This window comes from Leopardus geoffroyi, chromosome B3 (genome assembly GCF_018350155.1).
Source record: "Leopardus geoffroyi isolate Oge1 chromosome B3, O.geoffroyi_Oge1_pat1.0, whole genome shotgun sequence".
NCBI classification, from domain to species: Eukaryota; Metazoa; Chordata; class Mammalia; order Carnivora; family Felidae; genus Leopardus; species Leopardus geoffroyi.
Genome location: NC_059337.1, coordinates 89111757 through 89118051, shown reverse-complemented (window position 1 = coordinate 89118051; position 6295 = coordinate 89111757). Strand labels below are relative to the sequence as shown.

Below are 6295 nucleotides of genomic sequence, written 5' to 3'. Positions count from 1 at the left end.
CTCTGTGGAACCTTACCTGCAATAAAGAGATGAAAGGGGAAAGGACTACTGAGCTGCATAAACTCTTTGAAGACTTTTTCTATTTTTTTGGTTTTTGTGTATCTCATCTCCCAAGTCCACAGCTTTCCACAACCGTCTAGTTAATAATGTGTTACATAATTCTAGTAGACCAATATTCCCAAATTGATTTGCTGATTTTGAAAATTAAACATTAACAAGAATATTCAATTCATAGTCCTAGTTAAGATGTATTTATTTTTGCCTATAGTGTTTAGAAGAATCTCCTGAGAACCTAGACAGAGAGAGCTAGAAGTGATCTTTTTTTGTAGTCTCTTACTTTTTCCCTGACAAGAACATAACAAAATTATATACTTCAAAAATTGAACTGTTGATTTACTATAAACCCATTTTAGTATCCCACATAAAATCATTTAGAAACATCATTCCTACATGCCCTTATCACGCTATATGGTGCAATAATGAGGCATTTCTCTTTTCTTTACTGGAAATGGCTAAAATAGCATATAATTATGGGAATGTATTATTTTCTAGACTTAAATTGATGCTTTTTGATAGACATACCATACTTTGGGGCATTTGTACTGGACTGGTAAAGACAGGAATATTAAAAGCATTAATAAAGAAATACAAGTTAACGAAATAGAAATCTACCTTGGACATAATTCATAATGTCTTTTACACTGTGTCTTAGCCCATTTAGGTTATAAAATACCACAGATTGGGTGGCTTATAAAAAACAGAAATACGAGAGCAACATGACTAAGTTTTATTGTGATACTGTGACCCATACCTCACCCTCAACTCTCCATCTGTGAGCAAGACACACTGCAGTGGTAGGAAATACAAAGAGAATGTGAAAGACCATGATCAGAAATGGATGGAACAGCATGTTCAGAGTCTGATCTACAAAACAAGGAAAGATCCCTCCTACACCATTCTCTTCTCCTCCTCCTATAGGGGCAATGAGGCCACCTCCCTCTAGTCTCCTTGGTCCTCCTCGCCCTCATCTGATGCCAGCACGCCTTGTGGGGGCCCTTCTGTGATGCCAATGATGGGCCCTCCTCCTCCTGGGATGATGCCAGTGGGAGCTGCTCCTGGAACGAGGCCACCTCTGGGAAGCCACATGCTAATGACACCAGGCCCCCCCAGTGATGAGGCCTCCTGCTGTTTCATCATGGTGCCTACTTGCCCAAGAAGGACTCGATCACACAGATAAGGAGAGAGGGGAACTTCTTTCAATCCATTTTGTATCCCTTGTTCTACTTCACCAGATCATGGTGCTATGAATTTGGGTGTTTGCTAACAGCGTGACAAGGAAGACTTTCTCCCTCTTCCTATCAAAGACAAACTAGTTTTGGCAGGGGAATAGATGGATCAGAAAAAAAAAAGCAGTTTTCATTTGTACTGTGAAATGTGAAAATAAAATTGTCAACTGTTTTAGTTAAAAATAACACAGAGAAACTTATTTCTCATGTCCTGGAGGCTAGCACTGTCTGAAATTAAGGTGCCACCATGGCCAGGTGAGGGCCTTCTCCAGTCACAATTCTGTCATCGTATGTTGGGCAGAACTGGCAAGCTAGTTCTCTGTGGCTTCCTTTATAAGGACATAATAACATTCATGCAGGCTCTGCCCTCCTGACCTAAACACCTCCCAAAGGCTCTGTACCTCCTAATACCATCACATTGGGCATTACATTTTCAACACATGAATTTGGAGGCGGGGGGTACATACATTCAGATCATAGCACATTGTAACATATATTTTTACCTATACCAGTTCAAATGTAAACGGCACCATTTGTTGTTTTTTTTTTTAATTAAAGTTTATTTAATTTTGAGAGAGAGAGAGAGAGAGAGAGAGGAGGGGAGGGACAGAGAGAGAGAGAGACAGAGACAGAATCCCTAGTGGACTCCACACTATCAGCCCAGAGCCCAGTGTGGGGCTCAAACTCACAAATCACAAGATCATGCCCTGAGCTGAAATCAAGAATCAGACACTTAACCGGTTGAGCCACCCAGGCACCTGACACCTCCATTTCTTTATGCCAAATAAACCTGAATATACTGAACCAAATTATTTGCAGGAAGCCAGCAAGGCTGATGGAACATCTAATGTGCTAATTAGCTGGCAGAACTTCTCCTCTAATGGCACATCTTCTCCCATTCAAAATAACCATGACAAGATTGGAGCAAATCACATCTGTCACCTGTTAAGATTATCATAATATTCTGGCTAAAAATGCCTTTGCAAGTACTATTATATTCTCTGGACAGTTTAGAAAAGCATAGTCATGATATTTTCCTATGTAGTAGCTTTAAATTGTTTCATAAGTAACCATTACAGAAAAGTGGAAAAAATGCACAACTTGTACATAATACATGGCTGTTAGAGTTGATCGAATAGGAAGCAGTTTTAAATGCAATATATTCCTTCACTCTTTCCTAGAAGGGATACACAGAATTATTCTAGAAAGTTAGTTAAACTAGCTTTGATTCTTTCCCTAAGTTGTAAAGTTCTTCATTTCAACCTTTTGGAAATTGTATAAGCTAACATAACTCCTAATATCACAATTTCTATTGTAATTTCTGGATACAAACATTTATATAGCATTTTTTGAAAATTAAACTACATAAAAATATTAGTAAAAATTTATGGTAAGATTTTCACAGAAGGCAATGACAACTTGCCCTTTCCTACTTTACATCCTGGACTTCCCCTTAGACAGCATGGGGTATGGGGGTAAAAATTAAAGTACAGGAAGAATGAAACCTGAGTTTTAACCCCTACTCAACCACTGGCATACCTAAAGAATTGGCCTAGTGGATTGTGGACTGCAATAATAAGAGCCACCTTTATATATTTGACAGGTTGTCTTATACAAAAGATATTAGACTTAATCTATGTGCCTCCAAAGGTCTTTTGATTCAAGATGAGAATGCTTTCTAGATATCAAACTTAAAAGGGCCACCCCTAAGAAGTAATGAAATCGTCAGTATTCCCAGGACATCAAACCAGGTTTCTAGCAACTTAGATACCTCAGTGTTCCACTCTAAATATGAGAGTCACTGATTCTATGATGTTTTCTGAGCCTCAATTTACTCATCTCAGAAAGAAAAAGACATAAGAGCTAAAGAGTAACACAGTCAAATTTAAAATTGGGATACCCCTATCTCAATAAAGAGATAAAGAGACAAAAAAATATGAGCTCTGTTATAGAAACCCCAGTAGGTACCTCCACTATAAAGAGCTTCATCCTAATGTTTAACAATTGCTAACTCATGGTTTCCTTATGCTGATTGTGCGTGTGTGTTTAAATTAGAGGGAAAAAAACACAATAATTCATTACTTTTGGCTTAGTATCTCATTATCATTGTTGCCTGTCTAGAACTTGTTAAACTTTTGGTCACTGAATTTTTTGCTGTGTTGACAGATTTCACATAAAAATGATACACAATGAAATAAGAAATGAAGTATTTCAAAATTCCTGTTTAATCTGAATTGGTTTTCTTATGAATTATGGCTAAATAATGCATTTCTTTGTAATTGATATGAGATTTTCAAATGTGGAATACTTTTATTATTGGTTATATGTTCAAATAAGGTATGTATAGGGGTGGCTTGGTCGGTTGAGCATCCCACTTTAGCTCAGGTCATGATCTCATGGCTCGTGAGTTCAAACCCCACTCGGGGCTCTGTGCTGACAGCTGACAACCTGTTTCAGATTCTGTGTCTCCCTTGCTCTCTGCCCCTCCCCTACTTGTGCTCTCTCAAAAATAAACATTTTTTAAAAAATAGGGTGAGTATAGTTAATACTGACAACATTTTAAATATAAAGTAGCATCTTGATATATACCATAAATCTCCCGATTACTTATGAAACTATTCAATGGGACAGCATACATATCTATATAACATGTAGCCTTTTAAAGCTGGATATGAGTATTTGTATGAAGACTATTATCATAGATTAATAAATGTTTATTACTTCCGGTTCCAGATCTTTTGACCCACCCCACCTGACACTTTAGATGATATTAATCAATAAGTGCTGAAACACAACAGATTTACTTTACTTCTTTCCCCAGCACTTTTTCTTCTGTAGATATCCACATTTTGAAAAAAAAACTTGTCTTTATCCATAAACTCAAACAAAATATTTAATCCTCTAAAATTATATTCTTGGCAGTAAACTATACATTAAAATCACCTTAATGCTCAATCTGTTTCTTTTCCATAATCCCAAGCATCTGACTTTCACTCAGCGGGACAACTTCTGCTGTTCATTCTAGAATGTGCTTTCCTCCTCTGTCAGCCAGGCCAGCTGTTACTCATCTTTAAAGGCCTAGTTCAAATGTCAACATGATGCAACTTGCCTCAAAACCTTCAGGGATAAGTAGTTGCTTCATCATCCATATTTCTAAAGAGTGTTATATTTATCTGCAAGTGCACTTTTGTTCTGTTAGAAATTTAACACTTAAAACAGTTGTCAGTTACATTACAGTGCAATGAATTTTGTAACTTACCATCATTCAACATTCTTAAACATTATCCCAGAGAAAACCATAGCAAAACAAAATTTAAACTAAATGTATTATTTTTTTAATTGATGTATAACAAATTACCATAAATTTAATGGCTTAGGTGCACCTGGGTGGCTCAGTCGGTTAACTGTCCAACTTCAGCTCAGGTCATGATCTCGAGGTTCGTGAGTTCCAGCTCCACATTGAGCAGCTCAGAGCCTGGAGCCTACTTCAGATTCTGTGTCTCCCTCTCTCTCTCTCTCTGCCCCTCCCCCACTCATGCTGTGTGTCTCTCTCTCAAAAATAAGTAAATATTAAAACAAATAAATAAATAAATTTAATGGCTTAAAACAATATCTGTTTATTATCTCACAATATCTATATATCTGGCTCTCTGTCAGGGTCTCCCCAAGCTGAAATCCCATGGCCACCATGGGCACTTCATAACATAAATGTGTTTCTTTAAGGTGAGTAGGACTGCATCTCTCTGACTTCTTCTGTCTCTAACCTCTAAACTCCTTTTTAGGAGATCATATTATTAGGTCAGGCCCAATCGGGATATTAGTTCTGATGAACTCAATTGATTAAAACTTTAATTACATCTGCAAAACCCCTCTTGCCATATAATCTAACATAATCATGAAAGTGATATCCCAAGCTGACCACAAGAGAGCGTAGTGGAATAGTCTGCGCCAGCTGAGAATTTTCTGTGACATTGTTTAGAATTGCTGTTCAATGATAATATAAAGAATGACTTTTGATAGTTTCAGTATATTTTTAACTTCACAGATAATGCACTCCCTTTTGCCTGAATTCTGGATACACTGCTCTGACCATTTTCCCCATAGTGCTTCCTATTTGTGGTATCAAAAATTTACTTAATGGGATATTAAATATAGCTCAGGATTTTTTTTTCTGAAAAAATATGAAAAGTGCCAACTGGTTATTTTATCTTAGCTGTATATGAAAAAATATAGAGAGAAAGTACAACTACAGGAGAGACTATTAATTTTTTATCAGAATTTAAAGGAAATATAAAAAACAAGGACTTGTTTAAAATATAGAACTGTTTCACACCTAGCCTTTCCAGACAGCACAACTTTCTCAAAGTAAGAAATGGCATCTGGACAAAGATCAAATCAGGGCTCTTTTTGCAAAATGTGGCCTCAGGATAAATTTCAGATTGAGAGAGCATCTGTAAAACCCTTTGTTAAGGCTTCAGAAAGATTTAAGGCAGTTCCTTGTAGACCTTCTCCACTAGGAAAAAAAAATGACTTCTAAGAATAATAAGGGCATGCCTTCTATACCCTCTTAGCTAGATAAAATGTTTTTCAAAATCTTAAGGGTATGCTTCTTAGATTTTCTTGCCTAGAAAAAAGGTCTGCTATGAATCTAAGGAATTATCTTTTAGGTACTGTTTACTAGACAATGATTCTCTAAAATTGTGAGCTATAGAAGGTACCCTCTCAGAAAAAAAAATGTGGGTGTGGGTCCACAATGTGCAGTGGAACAGACTTACAACTTGATACATAAAAATGAAAAAAATTTTAAAATAATTAGTGCCAACTTGTACCAAAAGAGACAGCTACAACGAAAAGATGTCTCGGGCCCTTCAAATTTCTATGAGCAAGGAGCAAGCTGTAAAATTTACTCAGCTGAGGGCTTGGGCATTTCTTACAGAAAAGAAGGAATGATTCAGTTTGGACCCCAGAGGATAGAGCCCAAACCAGAAGGAAGCAATCCTAGGGGGCAG

At 36.9% G+C, this 6295-nt stretch overlaps 1 pseudogene; it reads left to right on the top strand.

Annotated features, from left to right (window-relative positions):
- Positions 1-776: 776 nt before the first annotated feature.
- LOC123583719 lies at positions 777-1237 on the top strand (annotated as a pseudogene).
- The last annotated feature ends 5058 nt before the right edge of the window (positions 1238-6295 follow it).